This window comes from Cebus imitator, unplaced genomic scaffold (assembly GCF_001604975.1).
Source record: "Cebus imitator isolate Cc_AM_T3 unplaced genomic scaffold, Cebus_imitator-1.0 Scaffold442, whole genome shotgun sequence".
Lineage (NCBI taxonomy): Eukaryota > Metazoa > Chordata > Mammalia > Primates > Cebidae > Cebus > Cebus imitator.
Window position 1 is genome coordinate 1,398,525 of NW_016107757.1, and position 12,172 is coordinate 1,410,696.

General features: G+C 44.2%; 1 protein-coding gene across 11 annotated transcripts in view; it reads left to right on the top strand.

Annotated features, from left to right (window-relative positions):
• Positions 1-3,113: 3,113 nt before the first annotated feature.
• SYTL2 (synaptotagmin like 2) overlaps positions 3,114-12,172 on the top strand; it is a 119,596-nt gene continuing 110,537 nt past the window's right edge. For 5 of the 11 annotated variants that reach the window (XM_017510681.2, XM_017510682.2, XM_017510686.2 and 2 more), the window contains exon 1: positions 3,127-3,357. The gene's annotated coding sequence lies outside the window, so the exon portion shown is untranslated. Of the gene's footprint in view, positions 3,358-12,172 lie in introns of all 11 variants that reach the window. The other 6 variants (XM_017510671.2, XM_017510674.2, XM_037732138.1 and 3 more) reach the window with 3 other exon arrangements.

A 12,172-nucleotide genomic window follows, 5' to 3' on the forward strand; every position in this document is an offset into this window, starting at 1 on the left:
TACAGTAATTAGCTGGGCGTGGTGGTGTGTGCCTGTAGTCCCAGCTACCTGGAAGGCTGAGGTGGGAGGATGGCTTGAGCCTGGGAGGTTAAGGCTGCAGTGAGCTGTGTTTGTCCACTGCCTGGGCAACAAAGTGAGACTCTGCCAAAAAATAGAAAGAAAAGAAAAGGAAAGAAAGAAATTTAGTGACTTGTCCAAAGTCATCCAGCTAGTTCTGTGGTAGAGCCAGGAGATGCACCAAAGTCTGTGCATCTAAACTTACACCATGCTGTCCCTACCCTCTTGCCTTCCCCTTCAATATCAACCTAGAATTTTGGGAAGTTTAAGTGTCACTTGTATGCAAACCATTTTGAAGGGTTCCTATGGGATAGGTGGAACAGGCTACTGCTGACTTGATGTGATCATGTTAACCAAGTCTTATTCAGCACTGCATATGTGGAAGGCATTGTGCTAAACATGTGCATCTTCTTTTAATCTTCACAGTAGGCCTGAGAGAGCAGTGCAATTATTGTCTCTTTAATAAATGAACAAACTGAAGCACAGGGAGATTGAGTAATTGATCTAAGATCCTATTAGAAATTGATATTTTTAACAGCATTTGGACCTTGGCCAAGAGCTCTAAGATTTAGTCTCTGAGCCATACAAGATTTGGACGAATTGACAGCCACAACAAGACCCTGCCTTAAAATTTCTCCCCCACCTGCCTGCCCCAGAACCTAAAGTGAGGATCCTGCGACCCTCTTTAGCATTTAAGCATTGCTATTTGTCTATTTGTTTCCAGGGGAGGAGTGATACTGGGAATAGCATGTTTAGTTCCTTCAAAGCCCTATGCCAGGTGATGCAATGTACCCAGAGGCGAGCAAGACCCAGTGCCTGCCCTCCAGAGCTAGAGAGGGGCAGGAAGGGGATAAATAAGGCAGGTGCAATCAAAAATAAAAGTGAAGTACCAAAAGCATCTGAGGTCATGCTACTCCCTTGCTTAAAATCATTCACCAGCAGCCATCACCAACAGGACACAGCCTGCTTCCCTCGGCAAGGCATGTACAGCCACTCCTCCAACTTCTGCCCACCTACCTCCTTAGCTTCATCTCTGCCTCACTGTCCCAAATCCTGTGCAATAGCCATGACATACGACAGGCATCTCCATGTCTCTGCCTGACTCTCTGCACCCAGTGTTCTGTCACCCCTTCAATCTGACCTAACTCATAGCCTTCCTTCAAGACCTATCTTGATCACATTTGTATTTAAGTTTTTATTGTCCCCCTCATTAAGCGTAGTGACTCTACAACACTTTGTAAACCTATTATAACACCCTAAAATGAAATTAGGTACAAATCTGTCTCTTCAAAGGGAAGACCAGTGGCTTATTCCTCTTTTGCATGTGGAGTGCTCACCCAGCAGAGGAACACACTAGGCTCTCAAAGGCTGAATGAAAGCCAGAATACACATCTCCGCACAGTGCCAGGACTCTCCAGCCAGGCTAGTAGTCTGCACTGGGCACTAAGTGGGGCCCTTAGGGATAAGCGTTTGTAAATTTGGGAGAAGGAAGACCTTTAGAAGAACTAAAGACAGGCCTGGGCCACCCTCAGTTGAATGGACAACAGGGGATGATAAGGAAAAAGGCTTTAAGTTTCACCTCCTTCAGAGGTTTGCCTGGGCTGGTCTCATCATGGGTAACTTGTAAAAATGGGCACTGATACAATGTTTTCATTATTTTATTTTATTTATTTATTTATTTTTGAGATGGAGTCTTGCTCTGTCACCCAGGCTGGAGTGCAGTGGTGTGATCTTGGCTCCCTGCAGCCTCCACCTCTCGGCCCAAGTGATGCTTTTGCCTGAGCTTCCCAAGTAGCTGGGACTATGGGCGCTTGCCTCCATGCCTGGCTAATTTTTCTGTTTTCATTTTTAATTTTATCAGAGAACCTCTGACCTCAGGTGATCCACCCGCCTCAGCCTCCCAAAGTGCTGGGATTGTAGGCGTGAGCCACCACGCCCAGCCAGAATTATTGTATTTTGCTGTGTTGGCCAGGATGGTCTTAAACTCCTGTCCTCAGGTGATCCACCTGCCTGAGCCTCCCAAAATGCTGGGATTACACGCCGCCGTGCCCAGCCACAATATTGTATTTATTGTATTGTATTGTATTGTCTGCCTCCCTGCCAGAAAGTACCTTCCAGGAGCGTACCAGTCCTCTTTGCATACCCCAGTGGGTAGCTCAGACAGTACATGTCATACTCACCATTTTTCTAGGAATTATTATGTATGTATGTATGTGTGTGTGTATATATATATATATATATATATATATATATATTTGTATTTTTTTTTTTTTTTGAGGTGGAGTTTCGCTCTTGTTGCCCAGGCTGGAGTGCAGTGGCACGATCTTGGCTCACTGCAACCTCCGCCTCCCGGGTTCAAGCGATTCTTCCGCCTCTGCCTCCCGAGTAGCTGGTATTACAGGCACCTGCCACCGCGCCCGGCTAATTTTTTGCATTTTTGGTAGAGATGGGGGTTTCACCATGTTGGGCAGGCTGGTCTCGAACCTCTGACCTCAGGTGATCCACCCGCCTCAGCCTCCCAAAGTGCTGGGATTGTAGGCGTGAGCCACCACGCCCAGCCAGAATTATTGTATTTTAAAGCATCACTTAATTTAATCGTCTCAACAACCCGTAAGGCTTTTTTTCTTCTTCTGTTTCACACGTGAGGAAACTGACGTCCCGAGGGTTAAAACAACTCACCCCAGGACAGGCTCCATACCCTCCGCGCCCCTTTCCCTGCGCGGTGGCTGTCCCCACTCGGAGGGCAGGGGCTCCTAGTGCTCCACGCTCTCGGGCTCCAAAGCCCCCTAAACCGCCGTGATGATGATAATAATAACAATGCTGCTTTCTTTATTTGTACAGAAAGCAAGTTGTTTCGGGGCAAGGTACACTGGAGGAAGAGGCTGGGACCGGGAGAAAAACAGCAGGCGGGGCGGAGGGCAGGGGGAGAAAAGACGAGAGAGCCGGGCCTGGCGGGCGCTGGGTGCCGGGCGGGGAGGCCGGGGCGGGGAGCGGGCGCAGCGCCTATTGGCCGAGGCACCCAGGACCGGCCCCTGAGCGCCGCCGGCCGCCCGCGGGGGGGACTGGCGCACAGCGCTCCGCGTTGACAGCGCCGGGAGACACCCGGGCTGAGCTGTGCGCTTGCGAGCCAGGCAGAACCGCCAGCGCCCGTGGGGAGAGCGAAGGCTCGCAGCGCCCAGCCCGGGGGAAGGTAACGCGCCGCGCCCGGGGCTGCGGGGTTTGCAACGCCAGGCCGAGGTCTGGGGGCCAGAAGACGAGAGAGATGGCGAGGCACGCTCCCTGCCCGGCAGCGACTTCGAGGTGCGCACTCAGGTTCCAGTCTCTACTTTGCCCACTCGCTGTGTTACCTCGGGCAACTTTGTTTCCCTCTCTCGGTCTCTGCTTCCTCCTCTGTGAAGTGAGGGAGGTGGTGTAGAATGATGTTCCTTAGTTTTCCGAGTTCTAAAATGGAAACTGCGTGTTGGCAGCGGGCAAACTCCTTTCCTCAGTTTCCCACCTACTCCAGAGCCACCTCCGCTGCCCAGGCGGCCAGGAAGCTGGGATGTCCGGGTGGGCGGGGGTTCTGCTGGGCTCTCGAATTTTCTGGGCCTTTCAGGGACTGACCTGGGCTTGAGGCTGGGTGCTGGGAAGACCTGGCTGCAGAGTAACTGCCCTCAGATAGCTCAGGTGCAGAAAGGTAGGGCGTTAGGACCTATTTACCGGTGGGGTGTTGGGAAATGTCGGCCAGGGAATGATTTCTTCTTTGAAAATAAGACTTGTTTTGGAATTCTCTTCCATATTCACACCTCGTCCCACAGCGAGCTATAAACCACACGAGTGGGCTTTATCATCCTTCAAAGTGGAAAAAAAAAAAAAAAAAAAAAAAAAAAAACGACTGCTTTCAGCGTCTAAGACACAGGGCTCCACCAGCATATAGGAAGTGGGTCTCTCTCTGCACCAGTCCTGCCGTCTCTTCCCTTTCCTTCCTCCTCCCTTTGTAAATCCCCTCTGACCTTGAGGGGCTCCACTTCCTGCCTTAATGAAAAGTTCTTCTTTTCATTTAGTGCTGGTTTGTGACCAACAGCCTCCAGGGCTTTGGGCTCAGGGTTGAGATGGAAACCTAGATAAGAACAAGCTATGAATCACATTTGTCAGCCCGCTCAGCCACACAGCCCGGGAGGGATGTGCAGAGGAAGCCCGCTGGGGCTTCAGACAGAGAGACCCTGGAAGGTGGGATGGATGCAAACTGCCGTCGTCCCCCTGATGGCAGCCCTTCCCCACCACGATGGTGACCCCTGCTGTCTGTTGGATGGAGCAGCCAGATAGAGTAGTATGATTGAAAGGGACTGATAACTTGGCTGGATTTCTATGGAAGGTCTCCAGCATTTCCCTACTCTCACCTTCCTCCACCCCTGTTCACCCCTGTTCTTCCCCTTCTCACCCCTAGCGTGGTATCCAGGTGAAATCAGATTGCAGAGCCCATCAAGAGCAGCCAGGAAGGAGAAGAGAAGGTGTGGGGACGGCAGCAGGGCAACGTTGACTGTTAAATGGGCACTTGCTATGGGCCAGACACTTCTTTGTATGTAATAAATATATCCTTAATTGTCACAAAGCCACATGAGGTAGTATACTATACCCTATTTTATATATGAGAAACAGACTCAGAACGATTGCTTCCTTTATTCACTTAGCTAGGAAGTAGCTTAGCTGGGATTCAAATCCAATCTGATTCTAAAACCTGTGTTCTTTACACTTTCTTTGTGCTCCTTCAGTAAGAGCAAGCTGGAATACCAAAATATGTAACACTATTGAGTTCTCACCAGGTGTCAGGCACTGTGCAAAACATCTTAGAGCTATTATGTCATTTATGGTGCAGGAGTTTCCGTTATTCTGGAGGTAATCCGTGACTGCCTTAGCGTCTCAGCAGCAGTCCTGTTCTAGAAGGCCTACCTAATCCTGCCCAGCTGCTTGTGTGTGGGTGGGGCAGAGCCCTGTTTGCTTTATCCTAGAGGTGGTTTGGGGTCTAATGAAAGATTGATTGTCCACATCTGACCGGTTAGCCCTAACCGTTGGCTGGTGAATGATTCCACTGTCCCCTAAGAGGCCTTTTTCAGGTTTTGCTCAATAAGCATTTGTGGAATGAATGAATTAGCACCTTGTGCAGAGTGGTCTGCTGCCTTGTAGAAATGTGAGGCAGCCCAGGGGAAACCCAGGTTCCACCATCTTCGAAACCCAGATGCTAGTCTAGGTGTTTCTCCTCTTTGGGCAAGGTAGGTAGGGTGAACTGTGCCTGTGTAGGCTTCCAGAGCTCCTTGGAAATATGTTTGGCGGTCACCTGTTTTATAAAGAATTTTTAAAGATACAGTAGATGAAGAAAAATGTGGCTTTTTTTTTTTTTTTTTTCAATTAAGAGGAAAACTTCCTTGGTATTAATGAGGTTGTCAGTCTCTCAAAAGTTGGGGTGAGGGATAAGATTATAATGTTTTTCTTAGGGCTTACCAAACTTCTCCATAGAAGACCCCAGCAATGGAAAAGAAGACCAACAAGTGCTCCTGCACTTACGCAGTTTTTTCATTTGATTTCATAATATATGGACTTTGGTTTAAATATATAAAGATTTTTCTTTAAAACATCTGAATAAAATTGGTGTCCAGGCAGATCATTATATATTCTTAGGGGCTTCAAGTATCCAGATCGAGCAGTAGAACCAAGGTTCTAGAGGGCTTAGCATTTGCATTTTCCATTCTCTGAGTCACAGTAATAGAGCTTTTCTAGTCCCTACGGAGACATCCACTTTTCCCATTTTTCAGAATGAAGAATCTTTTAAAAATAAAAATATCCTTTATTGTTTTTCTTATTACCAAAACTAAACATATTTATTGCAGCAAAAAGATAAGATCCAGATTAACATTGATGATAGTATCATTACATCTATACTCAGAAACAATTAAAGCAAAACTTGGGATATAGCCTTTTAAATCTTTTTCTTTGCATCTATATTAATAAATTTTAAAAAAACACAAGTGAATACAACACTTTTGATTGAATTATTGTCAGAGCTAGGAGCCATCTGAGATTGTTTTTGAAAGAATGTGGAGAATAAATTATGAATAATTAAAAGCATCATGAAGGTTAATCTTGTTTGTAAGACCCAAAGTTCACCCCTCATAACTCCCCTGTGTTTGTCTTCCTGGAGAGATGAGTGCTGGTCCATGGCGTTGCTGTTGAAAATGCAGGGTCAAGCTGTACTTCTTGCTAAACGTCTGTCTCAAATATAACAGAAAAGGTAGCTCTTTAGTGTTGCTGAGGTGCAAAATTTGATCAGTAAATTCAAAAACTAATTTGCACAGTAATTTGCAGAAAATTCAAACGGGTCCTAGAGAAATTCATTGCCCCAGAATTTCATTTTATTACCTGTGTGACCTTGGGAAAGACAGATGGCTTCTCTGAGCTGGTTTCCTCTTCTGTAAATTGATGATAATGAACAAATTCTATCCTCACTTACTAGAGTCACTGTAAGGATCAAGTGTCAGGTGTTATTGTTTGTTACTTAGATTGCCTGCATGTGTGTATGCTATTAATATTTTTAGGATATTTAAACAGAGACATTAAGAACATTGTCAGTCTTTATAAAATCCTGGAATCCAACTCTTGGTATTAGTAGGACTTGATCATGATGTAAATGCTCTATTGGGACTCAAGTTTTCCTCAAAGAATGTAGGTTTCCTTGGTGACTAGTATCTCATCGATCTTCATCACAATCCTGAACAGGAGAGGACAGAAAATAGTCTCATTTTATAGAATGAAAGCAGGCTTGCCATCCAAGAGAGTTGTTCAGTTACACAGGAAGCCCCAGAGCTCCTGGGAGCTGTCTCTAGTTGCCCTAAGAAAGGCAGAGGCTTGCTAGGAGGAAGCAATGAGAGCAACTGGAAAGGTAGTGTACCTGTGGGGGCATATGAGTGCCAGTAGCCGTTACCTCAAGGACTGCTGTCAGGTGTGCACCGTGCTCCTGGCCGCTCTGAGGAGATAATAGGCCCTGCATTCGGAGGCAGGTGGCTTGATTTCAACTTCTGCATCTGCCAAAGACAATCTGTGCGATCTGGGTTTAGTCACACCTTCTCCCTGAGCCTTGGTTTCTATATAAAGCTAGAGAGTTGGAACAGATGAGGTTCCTTCCAGTCTTAAAAATCTGATTCTGGGTTATTTTCCATTCATCGTTTCCCAAGTTGAAGTCTGGTAGAGAATTTCCACATCTAAATGAATCAGATGTCAGAACATGTTTCCACTTTCTTCTGCTTCAAGCTTTTGATGCTCCCTCCTGATTTTCTAAGGGTCTCCTCTATTGACTGCTCTCATGCAGAACACATGATCCACAGATAATTGAAAGGAGAGTGGTTTCTGCTCATTTATTTGTTATTATTAATTTATAACCTCTTAAGATTGTTAGGAGGAGAGAACTGCTTTCAGGGAATTTTGGGGATTTTTTAAAAATTATATAGGAAAACTTTGATAAATATAACTTCGTAAACTTTAAAAGATTACTGACAGCTGTACAATAATTATACTACATTTACTGACAATGCAGAGAATGTTTAAAGGATTAGACAGCCACAGTGTTTCAGGGAATTTCAGGGAGGTAGCTTGACAGAAATACAGTATAATGAAAGCAGGTTTTAAAAATGGTAATAAAGCCACATGTTTCACTAATTATTTGCCTCTTAAGTCACTAAATACAGCATTTTCCCCTAGTGCCCATTGGGCACTTGCCCTGTGCTAGGACTGTTGCAGAATGTGGGAGAAGCACATGACCTCACTCTTAAGTGGCTCAGAACTGGAGAGGGGGGGAAGAGAAGGAAAAAGGGAGAAGAGAGACGTGCAGCTGTGGTTGGAACAGGATGGAGATGAAAAGAACAATTTGGGAAAAGACTGAGCCCCTGAGGTCTCAGAACTTGTGGTTTATTTCTGTATCCACATAGCCTGGCACTGTTCCTGGCACTCAGTGGGAACTTAGTGTAAGTATTTTAAATTAATTAATAAATTAACAAAGAAAAGAATGAATGAATCACTCTGCTGAAATGTGGTGCAATGTCCTCAGATGACTGCAGTGACTTCTTCACATATGTGAAGTACCTGCAACCTACAAAAACACTTTCCTATGTGTTATCCTTTGTAGTGATGATTGAGAAAAGAAGGCCAAAATAAGAGCATGTCCTAATGTCATACTTTCTAAACTCTTTGTAGCTGCTAGTATAGATTCGACTTATTATTCCTAGATAAGTCCTCTTCTTTCTATAAATGCATCAAGAAATATTTGGGGGTAGGTAGATATAAGAGACCCAGCAAACAATTCCACATATTTGCCTTCAGAGTTAGAGGGGGAAAGATAGGCATCACTTGATTTCTGAGTGAATATAAGTTTCTTTTTCTTCCCTTGCAGAAGCATTGTTTCACTGTAAGTCTTGACAGAAAGGATGCCATCACCACTAGCTTCTGATTAGACAAATGTGTTTTGTGTTGCCATCACTCCCGGCCACAGGCGCCTGGGCTCTCTGGCCTCTGGCTGAGTCACTTGATTAAAATACAGGGCTGTGAGGCTGAGGGCATGGGCTGGATCCCAGGCCAAGCTAAGTTGCTCAGTCAGATCTATTCCCTGACCATTCCCATCCCCTCTGCCAGTGATGTGTGTTGGGAGGAAGGCTGAGCTGTAGTGTGTTAGATTCCTTAGGGAAGATTCTTTACTACTGTGAGTTTTAGACTAGTCATTTGAGTTATATAACTAAAAGATTTGGGTTTTCAGTTTGATTTTTTTTTTTTTTTTTGAGAGATGGGATCTCACTGTGTTGCCCAGGCTCGTCTTGCACTCATGGGCTCAAGTAATCTTCCCACCTTTACCTCCCAAAAATGCCATGGTTAAAGGCATGAGCCACTACACCTGGCACTTTGTCATTAAGATATAGTCTATGGTTGTTTCAGTACTGCAATCTTGTGACACGTTCGGGGTTTTCATCCTGAGATCATTGCTATCCCCAAAACTGCAACTATTTTCATAGCATATGATTCCCTCCATGTGTCTAGAAACTGAGAATGATCAGTTTTGTTTTACAAGATTGTTTAGAGAATTAAATGAGGTCCTATAGTTAATGAAAACCAGCAACAACAGATTGAGATGCTGTTGCTGGGTGGTTGACCAAAGACTTACCAGCTAAGGACTCACCACCTCATTCCTATCTGGTGCTATTTTTGATCTAAGTACAATTTCTATGTGATGTCTTCAAGGTAAGTTATGAATAATTGGAGCCACAGGCATTCAATCTGCAAATACAATGGATCTACTGCTATAATGGCACTTAGGAGTAGTATCTGGTTATGTAGGATTCATTTTCCTCAGTTATTTTAAATATACTTTTCCTGATATAGTATTTTTATTGCTGACGTAACATATTGTATTATGTATAATTGCTTCAGGCTGTTTTTTTCCAACCCTGTGAGGCAAGTGAATGATAATGCTGTCTGACATTTATTGAGCACTTACTGTGTATCAGGCACTATTCCAAGCACTGTACCTACATCAGTTTATTTGATCCTCACAATAATCTATTACTGATACTATTTTTGGTACTATGATTGTTTCTATTTTTTGATGAGAAAATTGAGGTCATGTAAGTTAAATAAGTTGCCCAAGGTGACACAGCCAATAAGAAAAACAACAGAGATTTGAATTCATGCAGTCTGACTCCAGAGCCCATGTCTTGGTTCATTGGAAGATAATATGATATGATTGCACCCTACTCTTGTATTCTGCTCTACCGTTCATGAAATCAGGGAGCTGCAAACTGAATTCTAGATGCAGAATGAGGGTACATAGCTTTGCTTAGTGTTTTGACCACACAGGATAACCCTTGAAAATGGGCTTGTTCTAAAAATTTAGAAAATTTTGTTACACAGAGATAGTAATAATTAATAAAATATAAATATTTCAGGAAATATCAGGGGGTGACACCAGACTACAAAGTGATGTATCCTATTTAAGAATCAACAGTGGCTGGGTGCGGTGGCTCACGCCTGTAATCCCAGCACTTTGGGAGGCTGAGGTGGGTGGATCACAAGGTCAGGAGTTCAAGATCAGCCTGACCAACATGGTCAAACCCTGTTTCTGCTAAAAATACAAAAATTAGCTGCGCATGGTGGCACACACCTGTAATTGCATCTACTCAGGAGGCTGAGACAGGAGAATTGCTTGAACCCAGGAAGTGGAGGTTGTGGTGAGCTGAGATCAGGCCACTGCTCTACAGCCTAGGTGACAGAGCAAGACTCTGTCTCAAAAACAAACAAACAAACAAAAAAACACTGTCTGGAATGTAGTAACTGAAGTGTTGTGTTTAGGAAGCTGAGTACAAGTAAACCACATCATTTGTGCTCCTTTACTTAGAAAAGCAAAATTGATATCTTTCTTTTCCATTCCTTTTAGGGATGCTACAAATAACAAGAACATAATAAACAGAATGTCTGTTATCTATAGTGCAGACCCTATGTCAGTTCCTTTGCTATGTCCTTGCTCCTCTAATTGGCTGGACTACCCTCTAAAGTAGGTGGTAATTATCCACTTTACTGATAAGGAAATGGAAGCACAGAGAAGTCCTTTGCCCAAGGTCACAGAGGTAGTAATGGCAGAACAAACAATTGAGCCCAGGTTACTTTGACTGAAAACTGCTCTTTTCAACCCAGTACTGCCTCTTTTGGGGGAGTTCTTTAAAGGAAAGATGTTATTTTCATGCTTACTGAATGCTGTGTTAAGACATAGGTTTGTCATGAGTCTTGAAATAGATTATAAATATTCAAAACTAGGATTGCTCCAGAAAACCTAGGATATTTCTCTTACCATAGAGGTGTAATGATGGACTTGACATAATCTTCCGGGAAAAGCAGTTGGTTCTCCTAGTGCTCCATGGCCTGAGAAGTCAGCAACTTACTGCTGCAGTTAGGAAGCAGCACAGCCTGGGACTAGAGTAACTGTAATACTACTCTGGAGAACTGGCAAGAAGGCCCCAATTACAGTTTACTTTGGGACATCACAACTTGGTAAGTGAGAGAAAATATACTGAAGAACTTGAGAAGAAATGAAGCTGATCTTGTTGTAGATGACATGAGAATTTTATAAAGATGAAGAATTTTTATAGGAGTTATCCTAGCAGGACCACTTAGATAAGACACACTTTTACAGTTTTATAATGTGCATTCTTGAATCTTTTTGAATTATCATACCACATTTCTGCAAATGTATTCACTGTGTTCTTGCTAGAATCCTAGTGACACCTGGCTATCTGATGGTTATAGCAGATGTTTTTGAGGTGTAATCATAGGTGGAAGCCAGAGTTATGAAACATCGTGGCCAAAAAAGTGATGGGAGAGGGGTTATGGTTAAGAAGGTGTTTTCGACTAGTGTCCATGTTTCCCATAGAGGCAACTTTGTAGTGGAAATAAACTTCGCTTTGGAATCAGATGAGCTTGAATTTAAACTTGGATCCACTTACAGCAACTAACTTAACTGTGGTTGGCAGCTTTTGAGTTTCTTAGGGGAAGGAGTCTCAACTTCCTTTTTGGAAAAAATTGCATTCATTTTCTCACAAGATGGGGTTATGAGTATATTAAAGCCTCTGACTTTGTGAGATACATAGGGTCACTATTCAATACGTTAGTTCTCTTCCTTTCCCTTTTCTTCCTTTCCTTTCTTCCCTTCGCTTTCCTTCCTTTCCCCTTCGCTATTGAGAGTGACAATGGTGAAGTAGTGCTTACAGTACAGGGTGGTGAGTGTTCTGGTGAGTGTATGGCTTATTGTAAGGTTGCTGAGAGAGCAACTGCCTGGGAATGTAGGAAGGAGAGATGACAGATAAGCTAGACCTGTGGCTGAGTGGGAGTTTGCTAGGTTAAGAAGAGACTGAGGGCCAGGTCCCTTGGCTCACTCCTATAATCCCAGCACTTTGGGAGGCTGGGCCTAGTGGCAGGCACCTGTAATCCCAGCTACTTGAGAGGCTGAGGCAGGAGAATCACTTGAACCTGGGAGGTAGAGGCTGCAGTGCACCAAGATCATGTCACTGCACTCCAGCCTAGTTGACAGAGTGAGACTCTGGTGGGGAAA